Genomic DNA, 14,795 nt, shown 5'->3' on the forward strand with positions numbered 1-14,795 from the left:
CAGCTGAGCAGAGCAGGAGGGGGCACAACAAAAACAATAAATTCTTCGTAAGTGGATGGTTTGCATATTTGGAAAGATCACCTGGAGAGATTGCTGACACTCCAGCTCTCTGGGCAGCTTCAGGTGCTTCAGAGCAAACAGCGCAGATCCAGCCGAGCAATAGCTGCCTTCCCAGCCTGGAAAGTGAGGCCTGCCCTTTCCAGCCCTGTCCCCTCAGCCCTGTCCCCTCCAGCCCTAACCTCCACCACAGCCATTACCTTTGATTTTCAGAAAACCCACCTCTGATATCTGTTAGGTTTTCCCATTTAAATGCATAAAATGTGATGTATGGCCACAGGCTGTCAGTTGGGCTCATTTTAGCTACCTGAGCTGAAGACCTAGTGAGAGATGGTGAACAGTCAGGAACTTAAGTGTCCCCTTCACCTGCACGATGGGGTGACAATGAGTTGGCATTGCTAGCTTCTGCCCTATTAACTGCTGGGGTTTAGCATCCACTCCTAGGGAAAGGGGGCTTGGCTGAGCCTGACCCACACCCAGCTTATGCTCTACAGCCCAGCAGAAGACAGGCTGAGGGCACCTGCTGTACCAGGGACCACGTCCGAACTGGCCCACCCAGTCTCCAGACCCATAACACTGCTGTGGGGATATGGCATGCCTAGCCCTGCTGTCTTCCTGCCCATGCCCATGCGGACAGGGAGAAACTTTGATCTGCTTGCAAACTCATATTGCTTCAAAGAGAGAACTGGATTATATGAATATAACAGAATATTACTGTCACAGAACTGCTGATTTTTTTTTTTCTTCCTGGTCTGGTTTTGACAGAAATCCCTACGCTTCTGTTGAACTTTTTCCCCATTAGTTTTACTCCCATTTCATCCCATACTGACTTTCCCTCAGATGTGTCTTAGCTTTTGCTTTTGCACAGTTCATCAATAGCAGAGACTTCCTTTAAGAGGAAAACAAAGCCTTCATTGTCTGCAATTATTTGTTGTTATTTTTTTTCTGTATATTTTTCATCACTGATCCATAGGAAGATGCATTGTTTTGTTTTAAAGACATGTCTACTGGGGTAAAGCTAAAAGGAAATCAAACAAGCTACTGGACAAAACTCTTGAAGGCAAGGAAAGGTTCCCAACCAGTGATACGCCTTCCCTTGTTAATGAAGGTTCCACCAGTGCAAGAACTGTTGAACACAAGTCTGGGGAAATGCATTCCCCCAGTCACCTTCTCATAATACAGATCTGGTACTTTTGAGCCTTTAGTCTGTCAGTCATTTCCTTGTGTGTGTAATTATGATGGATCCTGAAATACAAAGCAATCCTTAAGAAGGATAATATCTGCTAAGTAAATTGCATTGTTATGTACAAGTCTATTATGCGTGTCTTCCTCAAAGATAAACCTTAAGGCTTGATGTATGTTTGCGTAAAGACATCCTACATCCTCGAATAACTGAGGAGAATATTGATAGTGAAGCTGTTGCTACAAGACGACTCATTTAAAAACACCCATTATCTTTGCTCTGATACATGGAGCAGAGCATGAACATGCTCGTTGCAGGCACCAAGATACCAAGACAAGGCAGGTGGTTTTGGTGAGGGTTGTAAAGAGTGGCACAGACAGAAAAGGGTGGGTCAGGTGAATGAAGAGCAAACCTCAAATATCAGTATGGGTCATGTTCCTCTGCAAGAATTGTCTCTGCCTGTCTCTAAGGCAGAGTTCACAGAGGTGAAGGAAAAGCTCTTTCATTTTTCCATTGAACCGCATACATTGAAGGACCATTCAAATCCATCCCAATTGTCAATGGCATTTTCTTTTCAGCTAACCCATGCTAATATAATGCAGCAGCCTTAGGCTGAATCCAAATTGAGCACAGAGTCAGGTCAGTTATATTACTTCAGTTTGTGATTGTCCTTGTAAGTCCTTCATAAAAAAAGACAACTCTATCTAAGTTAGCTTGTAGGTGACAATGCATGCTGACTTGTGAGAAAGGCTTTTCATGGCCTGCTAAATGGATTATCTAGTAATCCCATCAGCAGGAAGAGTGCTAGAGCACATCATTACTCTGTCCCTGCAATCAGTGGGTTGGGTAGAGCTGTTCATTAGGCCCTTCATTAGGACTTGCAGCTGTTCCCTGCACACCAGCCTTTATCTCCTTCTGTCCAGAGTAACCAAGAGTGGCACATCCTCAAGAGACCCCATGCCCAATGTGACCAGCGTGTGGTTGCCTGCTCACAGGCAGTGGGTCCATGAGCCCTGTGGCCAGATTGACAGGGAGAGCAGGATTTCTGCAGCATCACATACATGCAGCACTGATGCTAGGCAGCTTAGGGAAAGGAAGTCAGTATATTTTGATTTAAGGCTCAAGATCTGGGCTGTTCTCTAATTAACTGCCTGTTTAATGATGATAATAATAATTAATACTAAACTCTTATCTATTCTTTTCTTTAGTAGAACTGAAAGTGCAATGCAGAAAAGATGATTATTCCCATTTTACATATGGTAAAAGTGAAGCAGAGATGGGTGGATTACTTTCCCCAGTGTCACACATCAGTCAACTGACAGATCTGGGAATAAAACCTCAGTTTTCCAAGCCTTGGTACAAGCTGGAGATGCCAGGTCTCCTGATGGGGTTTTCTGAGTGTCCATGACTGCTTCAATTCTATTCCCATAGCAACACTTCCAAAAACTGGAGAAAACAACTTCTGGACCAGGGTTCACACACTTCAGTTCAAGGTCACACTGAAAATGATCTACTAGATAAGAATTTCCTCCAGGGGAGCTGGACTGTCTCTCATGGTAATACACAGAGCAAACCTGGCTCTCTGGGTGGCTCAAAGGCCTTCCGAGAGATACGTTTCCTATTTTGAAATGAACTTCACTTCTTTCTCTCTTCTCCTTTCCCTGTGCATGCCCTGTACCACTACCCAAACAGAAACCACTGCATACATTTTTTCTTTCATGTCCTCTTGTGCCTTGCTATTCTTGATCCCCCCACCTTTTATTTCAAAATCCACTTTCTTTCTGCAGCCTTTTCACTCTTTCCTTGGCTCTCTTGTATGAATTTGTTGTGTATCCTTGGGTGTATGTCTTGCAACACCTCTCCAATTAGTGTTTATATTCATCCCAAGGCACCAGCTGAGGGTGGCTTTATGAGAATCACTCTGTTCCATTGTCTGACACCTTGTACACCATTTCTGTAGCACTCAATATCGCCCTGCCTGACATGGGTATTCTGGGGTTTGTTGAGTTTGTGTAATGAAGGTAAGACCTCTAGGAAGCCTGTTTCTCTGGAGGGATTCGAAGATGATTAACTCCAAAGGTATATTTGTTGGTTTTTTTAAACAGAGATTTCCTGTATTTTTCAGATTTGATTAGCTGAATTCTTATTTTATGGAGGAAAAAAAAAAGACATAAAGTTCACTCTCTGGTGAAATAATAATTTCATCCTCTCTGTCAATGTGTGAGCTCTTGCATATCTGTTTGCTAGAACTGAAATTTTTGCAAAACCTCCTTCAGTCAAGGCTGTAGTGTCCTGAGCTGTAACAGGTTTAAGCAATCATTTTGTAGCTGGATATTCCTCAGTTCCTCTTGCATATCTAACTAGAAAAGAGAGATGAAGAACAGCTTTAAAAAGCTGGAGAAAGTAGAGTGTTTCTGTATTAGCTATTATCAGGTCAAGGGTTTTTCCTAAGGAAACCTGCCCATTTCAACAGAAAACTGAGAGCACACAGAGTTTTTTCCTCTATCTTCCCTGCAGAGAGTGAAGTGAAATCCAGGCATTAGTGCTAAATTGTATTCAATTTTTCTAATGACTTTACATAAGTAACTTTTTCTCCTCCATGTCAGTAGGCTTGACAGCTGTTAAATACCACCCTTGTCAAAAGAGGCCCTTGTCCCTTCAGTCCTTATGCCAGTAAAAGTCCCAGTTCCTGGCTGAAGCCATGAATCCCATGCTGCAAGTGAGCTGCTGCACCAGTCTCTGCTGTCCCTCTGTACAGGGAGGCAGCGAAGCCCCTGTGGGGCTGCCAGGGCTAAGTGCACTGTGGCCAACCTGCCCAGCCCAGCCTGGGGCACCCTGAGCTCCCTCCCAATAAACACCCCATCTTTCTCTTGTGCTCCAGAGTATATTAAAAAAAACAAACAAGCTATTTCAGACCTTCTGAGTGCCTGAAGACAACTATCAAAAATCTCTTTGCTCTGTTATAATATCCAGTGCCTCTAACAGTGTGGTGCTGCATGCCACACGAGAACCAAGCCTTTGACAAGAGCAGCTCCTAACTCATAGGTTCAGAAAGACCTATTGAAAGTATAAGCGGTGAATAAAGTTGCTTCTACTATCTGACATCTTCTGACAGCTTCACAAATGGATCTTCAATCACTGTGTGAAATACATAAGGACCCCTTGCATGTTGACTCCTCCCAGGATCTGAAGGGTCCTCAGCATTTGCCAGGGAAGACTCCCAATCCACAGGTCAATGTTGGATATCTGGGGTTGGCCACCGTACCTTAGGGTTAGAGCCTAGGTTCATCTACATCAAGGACACAAGCATTGCCCTCATTTGAAGGTAGCATTTTTGAGTAAAGGAGTCAGGTTGGCAGCACATTTTATCTGACTGAACATCTGGCTGCTGGGCCGCCTTCCACCAAACCCACCTTTGACCCCACCAGGCTTTGGTATGGTCTGGTGTCCATCCAAATGAGGATATGCATGACGAGGAGATGGCTCTTTGTCCCACAGGACTGGCTTTCTGACACCAAGGTCAAGTGCCTCCTCCCCCTCATTGACTGGGGTTATCTATGGTGACAACCAGCTGTACCAACCTCCTTGTTCCAGGTGACAGTCACGAATGAGCTACGAGCAACCAGGTTACCACCATCAGCTGCTGCTGCTGCTCGCTCCCATTGCTGTTAGCAGGACTTAGATCCCCAGCAGAGCTCTGGCATCTCTGAACAGAATAGCACTAAGGGCACCTGCGATTCACTGCTGTCCTTCAGCTAATGAATAACTACAAATTAAAGCACATTATTTTCAGGGGAGTGTCTGAGAACATGCAGACATAGAGTCTCCTTGTGATGGGAAGGGGTCCTGTAAAGCACATGAGACAGCTCCTCTCCGGTGCCTCCTCTGGCAGAGGAGTAGGTGACCCTGCTCCGGTGGGTACATCCCACCTTCATGGCACCAGCCCTCGTTCCAAAACTGCCTCCTCAGGGACTGACATTTCCAGACTGGCTGGATTGAGCTTTTCTATCTCCAAAAGCCCTATTAACAGCATACATGTGTAATTTGGCCATTACACCAACAACAAAACAAAAATGTTGCTTGCTTTCTGCTCCATTTTCCCCTGGTGTCCTTTCTCTGTTATTCTGGTTTTTTTCCTCACTGCAGTAATTTAAACAATTTCCAGTTTAACATTGAAACGAAGTCATTTTAGGATGGCTTCCTCCTGTTTAAATTAGGAGGAGAAAGAAAGGGAAAATAAAATCTTTCTTGTTCTCTTGTCAGCCCTCCAATATGAGCAAGTAAAAACTATGTTTGGTGGTGGTAAGTCCCTTCACTGTTCTGGCACAAGTACCTTATAAGTTTTCAAACACAGTGTTTTTATTATATTGATATTTTCCAATTATATGTTGAAATATATTGGTAGTTTAAAAAGCTGATTTCATAAGAGGAATCATGTTTTTCAGAACTATTACTCTCTATTAAAGATCAATAAATAAACTATTCAAGGAAACACATCAGTTTGTCAATGGGGAACAATAGACATTCAAACAGAAACAACCACCCTGCAGTATGGCTGCAGTAGCGGAAACCAGCCAAGACCACTCCCTGAAGGGCTGGGGACCCACAGGAGCAGGTGCCCCAGGGGTGCCCAACACCCTTTTGTTCATCAGCTACAGATGTGACCAGTAGGACAACTTGGTTTTCTGGACTCCTTCCTCTGGCTGATCAGCCTTGTTGCATTTGCTTCTAAACTGGGGAAACTTCTTGGGTCATATTTGTGAGGATTCTTTTTTTTTTTTTTTTTTTTTTTTTTTTTTTTTTTAATATCACTGCTAATTGACTGCTCTAGGAGACAGGGGAGTTAAAGGGTTTAAATTTATAATGCTTCAAATATGTAGGAGAGAGTAAGGACAGATTTACACTAATGCACCAGGTGAAGGCTTGAGAAGCCCAGGTCAGCCAGGGGCACATGCACAGTCCCTCAGCATGACTTTGAACCAGTCATTTGCTCTCATCAGCTCCTCACCTGCAAGATGGTGAGGACATGTATGTCAGTGTTTGGGAAGTGCTCAGAGGTTGGGGTAACAAAAACCACTAATGAATGGATGCTGAAAGGGGACATGACACTTCCCAGTTTTGGCTTTTGGGGCACTCGCTCCAGCCTTTTCTCTCCTGGGAGGGCTTGCTCCCACGAGCAGCAGGAGATGCTCGAGGGCCATGATGCTGTGACTGGATCTAAGCTGCTCAGCCGGGGAGAGGCACGGTGAATGCACAGCATCCCAGTGCATGGGAGCATCTGTCTCCATCCATAGCTGCAAGCACTCCCACAGCAACTAATTAGTGTTATTAATGCTGCGTTCCCCTAGCTGGGCATGCTGCAGATTGCCTATGTTGTGTCCCTCCCTACTGCCCCAGGAAAAGCCCTGGAAGCAAGCATGCCTTGAGCATGCCCTGCAGGTCAGCTAACCCTGCTCCTGAGGGACCAGAGCAGAGTGCTGAGCTTTAGACAAGGAAACCTCATGCAAAAAAAGCATCAGTGCAAAGAAATTATTAAGGGTTTTCATCTTCTCTGTAGTGAAATTCTTGCTGGTTGATGAGACCAGCCTTGATGCGGATGCTGAAGCTGTAGAATCTGAAAGCGACACAGCAAAGTCCCCTTGCCAGCACAGCCTGAGTGGTGTGAAACCTCTGTGCACCCTGGCTGAGCCCCTCCCTGCCCGAAGAGCAGCCCCCCCAGCAAGGCCACCAGCTCCCAAGGCAAGCTTGCCTTCACCCCACGTGTGCCCAGCAGGCACGGTGCAACAGAGACACCCCAGCAGGGAGCCTGATGAGAAACACAACATGCCACCAGTGCAGCATAAGCACCACACTGCTCTGAAGATGAACATCACATTAATGGCAACATTGCTTACACTGAATCTACTGCTGGCTCTTCTCCACAGTGACCACTGGCTGAGCATGTAGAAGCAAATGCTCCAGGGGAAAATTAAAGAACAATTTATTTTTGCTGGCTGCAATGGGAAAAAAGAGGATCCAGTATATATGCTCCTGTATCAGAGACCCTTCTCACAGGTGAGAGGGTGGGACTCCTGTGCCGTGCCCACCACCCTCACCAAGTGGGCTCCTGTGGAGTTCAAAGCAAGTGTTCCTCCTGCACACCTTACACCTCACACTTCATTGCTGGTGCAGACATCTCCCCTCAGCTCAGCCTGTGCATGCCCCTTCCAGTACAGCCAGTCCAGCAGCAGGGTGCCAGTCTAGCCTGATGCTTACTTATGATTAATATATTGTGTTAACTGTAGTTCATGGAAGAAATGTGCATGGCCTGTGGCTCAGAGAGCTTCCCAACAGGCAGAGGAAGGTCTCACAACTGAGAGAGCATCTCATGAGCAAGGGCAAGCTGAGCTAAAAGAAATCACTCTCTAGCTTTTTAATGTCACCTGGATTTTGATCCCCTCAGTTTCATATTTTCGAGCTTTTCTGCTCAAACAAGACAGCTACTAACAATTTCCTTAAATAAACTCAGGTGTTTTCAGTAATCAGATTACTGCAGGAACCAGAGCCTGTTACACAAGGTGCAAACACAGAATCCCTCAAGCATCACAGTGTTGTCATTTTTGCAGGGGGAGGGTTATCCTTCATTTTTAAGATTTACATTTTGATCCAGTTAGCTTCTTGAAAATTTAGCAGCCCCTCCTAAGTTTTATCAGACCTTAAGGTATCAGTGTTGGGAGAGTAATGCACGAGAAGGACAACACACCACGACAGCACGAGACTGCAGCAGCTGGAGAAGGGGAACTGAAAAGAGCAGGGTCACTGGAAAAACAGTGCTCAGATCCTGGCTGTGTCAGACACTCTCTTTAGTTTGATGTCAAATTCTGTGAACTTGGTTTTCACCAATGATTTTGAGCAGGCATTGGTAAGACCACCAACACCAGGTATATCACCTGAATTATTCTGCTGTGAAGAGTCAGGTGAATCAGGCACAAGTCGAGAGTTGCTCTCTGAGTCATCAATATGACAGTGACCCACAGAGTGTCTTAAAGCCAGCAATTAAACCTCTCATGTTTGTGTTTCTTTATCTATAAAATGGAGTAAATGAAGTATTTCACTCAATGAGCCTGAAACTCATGTTTTTGTGACATATTGAAAAGCAGTGTTCTGATTAATCTCATTTCTACAGATGCATAGGAAATGAGGATAAACAAAATGCTTTCATCTTTGGTTTCCTAAATTCAGAAATAATTTTTATCTTCAGATTGATGCAGGCAACACTATGTTGCCTTTCTTTAGGAGGCATGAAAGGGCAATAAAAAGTAAGTTGGGACTTTGAGTGCGTAATTCATGCAATTTTTTCTCTGCCATTTTGCTTAGCAGTTAAGTCTCAATGGAAGGAAAAGAAGTGGGTTTGATTTCAGGCAGCTTGGTTTCCATGGGACTTTGAGTTATCGATCAGTTAACATCATTACCACAACAGCTGATGTGGACTTGCGACATTCATATTCATGGCACCTCCTGGGTTTGCTAACGCACAGATTTTTGCTGTCTTAATATACTGACGCTGGCTGTGGTTCATTGTTAAGGCTCCTCCTGGAATAATTTCCTTGTGAAAGCTACGCCAACCTCCAGTGCATAAATAGCATGTCACTGCAGCACATCATGAGGACTAGATCCTGTTGGATATTTTCCAGCTGAATGTTTTTTCCATTTAGCAATGCCAGTTGGTCAAAATTGGAATGTTCTGCAGGAATATGTTGATTTTGACAGACTGCAGCAGCCAGGAGAGTTAAAACACATCAGTTTTGCCACCAGGACTCTGGCTACAAAGCCCCTCCGCACCCTAGGGCCCCAGATGTCCCCAGCAGCTCAGGCAGTTGCAAGGCTGTGAACAGGAGCTGATTTTGCCTAAGGGCCCCTCTGGGCAACCCTCCTAGGGGATCTGGGCCCATGCAGGCAAACCAGGCAGGCACCTCTGCTTCCTCACAGCAGAGCTTTCCTAAGCTTCTTCAAATCTCATGAGTTTTCCCAGAATGGAAGATTATTTTTCTGTCCTGACCCAAATAAGAATCCTTAAAGATAACCTGTTTATAGACCTTCTGTTGTTCTGTAATACCAATACACAGAGATGTATTGGAATAATCGCTGGTTAACTGTTTTGCTTCTGAGTATTGATAACAATTGTAACTATATCTCTTTCAAACAAAGAGGTAAACAAAAAGGAAAAAAAAAATATAATGAGATCAAGGAGACAAACCTGACCAATAATGAAAAATATTGTGTGGGCCTGAATTTTGGCAGCCTCCTTGCCCTGTGGCCCTCAGGCCCCCGCTGGCTCACAGCTGGGTAGGGGAGCCACCAAGCAGCAGTGGGGCACAGCAGTCTGGCTTTGTGCCCAGAGACCCAGTTGTGCTCTGAGAAAAAAATGCACATGATATCTCACTGATTTCCTCGTGTGGCTGTGGACAGAGCAGAGTGTTTCCTTTTGTCCCATCTGCAAATGAGGATCAGGATGCTGGCTAGGGCTGCTGCCAACCCTGCTGTGACAACGTCACATCTTCTGGAGCCTGGCCTGATTAATTTAACTTGAGCTGCCAAGTAGTTCTCAGAGAGTAAGAGCTTCAAACTGCTCCTGTCTTAAACAGATTTGAAGAGATTCACTAAAATCTAAAGACTCCGTGTCCAGGCCACTCCCTGCCCAGCACAGTCTGACATTGCTTTTTTGTAGAGCTCTGAAATACATTGCAAAGGGGGTGGTAAGGAGAGAGACCTACAAGTTTTGTTACTTAAAGTATACCAAAATCAGCTTCAAACTCAGGACCATCCATATGAGGGGGTAATGCATGCAGCTAAGATATTCACACCCTGGTTTTGCTCAAGTAAATGTTCCCACTCCTGTCTTCATAAACCCTTTGGTGGGAAATTTCTCTGCATCTCTATCAGGGTCCAGGAGTCCCCCTGACCACATCTCAAATGTCGATTAAGCACTGAAAATTTGCACTGCAACAGCAGTGAGGTGGCAAGAACAGGAGTGCAGCTCCCATGCTGTATGAAAACACATAAAGTAGATGCAGTTGCCAATCTTTTTGCAATGTTTTCTTCATACTGAACTGACCAGTGCCCAGAAGAAGACTTGTAGCCTCCTGTGAGTTTTCTGACTTGCTGTGGGCAGGTGGAAATGGCTGACCATGAGGCAGGCTGGCCCTGACTCCATCAGCAGCTGCTTTGTTATAAGCTCCCCAGCAGCTAGTGCAGGCACATCCACAGCACGGTCTGCAGGGCAGGCAGGGCTGCACTCAGAGCAGTCTTTGGCCCATAAACTGCCAAATGCCTTGGTTTTAGAAGGAGCCACTGGCACTTAGAGCTTTCTACAAGGCACTCAATATTTGAAAACTATTGCCCTGTCAGCCCTGCAAGTTGTGTCTGTGAAGGATGGAGTTGGAAGCTCATCTGCCAGCCTTTGTGTTATTCTTAATTTTACCATTCTTTCCTGTAATTTTTGGTGGGAGAGGTTGCTGTGATCCCTTTGATCATAGCGTAAATTTGAGTCTGATTATCAGTTCTGATAATTGCCAAAAATATCCTTGTTTTTCTCCATCACCTCTAAATGTTTGTGCACAGCAACTGAGTGACCCACATTGACAGTGTGAAGCTTGATTTTCTGAAAATATGAACAGGTAGGATCTGCTAGGGGCAGTGCATAATTTGAGTACAACTACTTTTGTAGCTTTGCTTGTGAGTAAGTTTTCATAGCTTGAAGGAACAGTTTTAGCGTCTGATAAATCCTATGCTAAAGAATAGTTTCAGAAAAAAAAAAAAAACAAAAACAAGCAGAATTACTGCAGCCATAAAACTGAGGAAGGTTCAGTTTGCTGTGGCCTTAAACTCAGTTTCTTTATACTTCCTGGGAAATCCTGCTGTTTTGCTCCTTCTGATGCTCACTCTAGACAGAGCACGCTCACCCTTATTCATCATTGTCATTAAAAACATGAAGAGGATTTACACTGCCCTCCTCAGAAAATGTGCCTTCTAATCCTCCAAGTGTACAAAGCAGAAAGAAGTCCCAAACACCCAGGATCTTACAAGAGAAAACAGATTAAAGTGCATCAAAGAGGTATCTAACATGATGCTTTGTTTCCCGTTTTAAGTGTCCTTTGTCTGTGCAGTTTGATTCCTGTTACCAACGGTGTATATTTGTGTAACAGGGGCAGGCAGGTGTGTGTCAGAGATTCATGCCCTACTGTGCTGGAGAGGTTGGGACACCTCATGTGAGAGAGGTCTCAACACTAAGAGCTCATATTTGGAATAGAAAAGCCAGACAAAGGGCTCCAAGGAAAGATGGTTTCTTTCAACATGCAGATGGGAATGGAGGCAGAGAGGTGTGGGGATAGAGTTTCTTAAGAACTTGGGGCTGTCAAGCACGAGCAGGTTTTCAGAAGAGCTGAGCTCCCATTCAGTAAATAAAATAATGGGCTAATTCTTCCAAAGAACTCTGGTCAACGGGAAATGAGCTCTTCTGGGGATCATGCCTTATAAATTTATTGTAACGACTTGGCTTTAGTGCCAAGTGTATGAAAATCTATCACAAAGTGACTTGCCAAAGTGGTACAGGGAGTCTGCAATATGTCTGGGGATCAAAACCTGGTCTCTCAGACAAAGTACATTATTCAGGCCTCTTACTTGTCTAGAAAGCACAAGATTTGTCCTTGGCTTAGCTGTCTTGCTTTAAACAAAAAAAAAGAGGCTCAAAGCACATCTTGCAATGTGCTGGGTACTTTTAGGGAAGGACCTGATGAGGATATGTCCTCAGGGCAAGGGCTTTGGGGATCAGTAGGATTTTAGGTCTTCCATGGACACTTTATAATTTTTGAACAAATTCCTCCAGGGCTGCTAGGCATGATGAAGACTTGGAGGATGTATGCCTGTGAGCAGGTTGGTGAAACATCTTTCCCCAAGTCTTATAATATCATATGCAGGATAACTTTTCTTGCAAAAAAAGAAAGGCAAAACTTAAACACTGCTCTGCAAGCAGTGCAAGGGGTAAGCCTTGGTGTGGTGCCACACTTTCTGTTTCTTATCCATGATCTACCTTTTTATTCAGTAGGATCTCTAGCTCAGCATTTCCTTCAGACAGCCTTTCACACTGCAGCCTGGAGAGCCACTTGGCTAATTGCAACAGAAATAATTACAGGTAAGTGGCTGAAGGCAAGGCATGGGAACAGAGGCTTTCTTCGAGATGCATTTTGCAGTTTTGGATGCATTAAACAGGCTTATTCTCCTCCCAACTGCCTGGATATCTCCTGCCTTGCTGAAATTGTCAAGAATCGTCACATGAAAATATCCAAGGAGCCACAGAGGCCACAGGACAGAACTATAATTCACATCAGACCCACCCTAAGTAACTTTCATTAGCAGCAGTAAGTCCTTTTCCTGGATGAGCAGCTGTGAGCCAGACCCACTCCCTTCCCAGTGGCTGGCTCTCTATTTTGCTTTCATGGCATAGAGTTACAAGCCTTAACCACCACCAGACAGCAGGACTGTGATGGCACCTTCCACTAACGTGGCTCATTTCACTGTTTGTGAACAGGAGGGACCTGCCGGAGGTCCCTGGGCTCCTGCAATCAGAGGTGTGAGAGAAAAGAGGAACCACTGTTACTACCTAACAAGAACCATCACACACTTTGCCTGAATATCAACATTTTCTTGAGTTCAGCAAAGAGCTCTGCTAACTCTATTTTCTTCTTTAGCCTCCAATTCCAGGACCTCTGAGGTTCCTGCTCCAAAACCCCAGCTTCCTTTCCTCTCACCCTGCTGTTTCTCCATTTTCTCCACAATGTGCCCTGACCCCTCCAGCTGAACACAGACCTCTGTTATTTACTCCCATGTCGTTGAATGTACCCTCTAAACCAGGGACTTTATCCAGCCACCTTGCAGCTGGACAAGTTGGTCCGAAAGAAGTCTGTGGGCTGTGGAGAGCATTACTGTGACCATACTTTCCTTTTGAGTCACCAGAAGTGCTACACACTGACCTCCTGAGGCACACCATGCTCTTGTGCTACTTGTTCACACTTTTGTTATTTAAAGGACAGCTTGGCAACATGTTGCTCCAAGTCTGGATTAATAATCAGCATCCTAAATATACCTGCCGTCATTGTGGGCACAATGGCACAGTCCATGCAGACATGAGCTATCACTGCTGTGGGAACGCATACAGTCCTTGATGGTGTGGTGGTTTGACCCTGGCTGGACACCAGGTGCCCATCAAAGCTTCTCTGTTGCTCCCCTTCTCAACTGGAGAAAATAAAACAAAAGGCTTTGTGGGTCGAGATAAGGACAAGGAGAGATCACTGCCTTGTCCCAAGGCAGCCCTGGGCACTGCCACTGAACCCTTCCTTGGACAACTGTGAGGTACCCCAGGCTTGAAAGTGACCACAGCTTTCCTTATAGCATGTGAGCACAGTAGGTCACCTCCACTGAAGTCCCAGTAGGTCCTTGGTTCATGCCTTGTCCCTGGTTATTCAGTCCTTTAATCTTTTGCTCCTCTGCAGAGTGCTGCAATTCCCTGAGGTTCACCACTGCAGGGTAAGAAGAGCCTGCACTATTACAATTATTTTATATTATACTTTAGGTTTTGCCTGGTGCTCATATACTAACATTCAGTGCAACATCAGAGGTTTCCACCATGTGAAATGAAGTTGAGTGTTGGGGCAGTGGTAAGCTGTGAAAATTAAACCTTCCTCCACAAGTACTCATTCCAGAAGGAGTTTGATTTAAATTTGTTCATCATGACAGAGCCGTGGCAAAGCCTGCAGGACCTGGCTGCAGTGGTCAGCCCACCCCATCATGTCCCTGCTCTTGCTCAGCAGACCTGGATCTTCTGGGACCAGTCCATGTCCCCTGGACCTGCCACCTCCTGTGGATGCCTGGGCCTGCCTGCATTGAGCAGTCTCCCACATAACCCTGAACAGAGGTCAGAGTCCTAATGCCATTAACTGGGAGATGCTTCTTGCTGGGTTAGGTGCAACTTCCTCATGGCAGGGGCAAGACTGGCTGGTTTGGAGAGGGGAAACAATGCCTATGTAAGGTCAGTGGCTGCCAGTGCCACTCCTGTGCCAACCAACAGGGCCTGGATCAACCAAACTGGGTGCCCACCTGCTTTATCTTGTAACTGAGAGCTGCACATGCTTGATTTAAAGTGAAACTTATTGATGGAATTCCCTGGGTTAATTTACAATTAACTGTAAGCTTATTTGGTTTTAGCTCATCACATCGTTTGTTGGTTTGTGTTCACCAATGCATGCGATTGACATAATTTTGGAAATAAATAGAACAGAAACAAGCACTGCAATCCAAAAAGAAAATAATTCAAGATGCGTCATCTTAAGTTCACTTTTTTTTCTTGGATTTTTTTTTTTGGTTTTTACAGCTAGCACAATTTTGTGTCTTATGGTACTTGATATCAGGAGGGGCTGGTTCAGAGCTTCAGTTCCTGGAGTACTTTGATTAAAGAAAACATTTGCTTTCTTTTACAACAGAAGTAAGTACCAGATGTCAAAACTGCAGAGCAGAAGTGTGA

This window comes from Athene cunicularia (genome assembly GCF_003259725.1).
Source record: "Athene cunicularia isolate RWA chromosome 2 unlocalized genomic scaffold, athCun1 chr2_part1, whole genome shotgun sequence".
Taxonomy (NCBI): domain Eukaryota; kingdom Metazoa; phylum Chordata; class Aves; order Strigiformes; family Strigidae; genus Athene; species Athene cunicularia.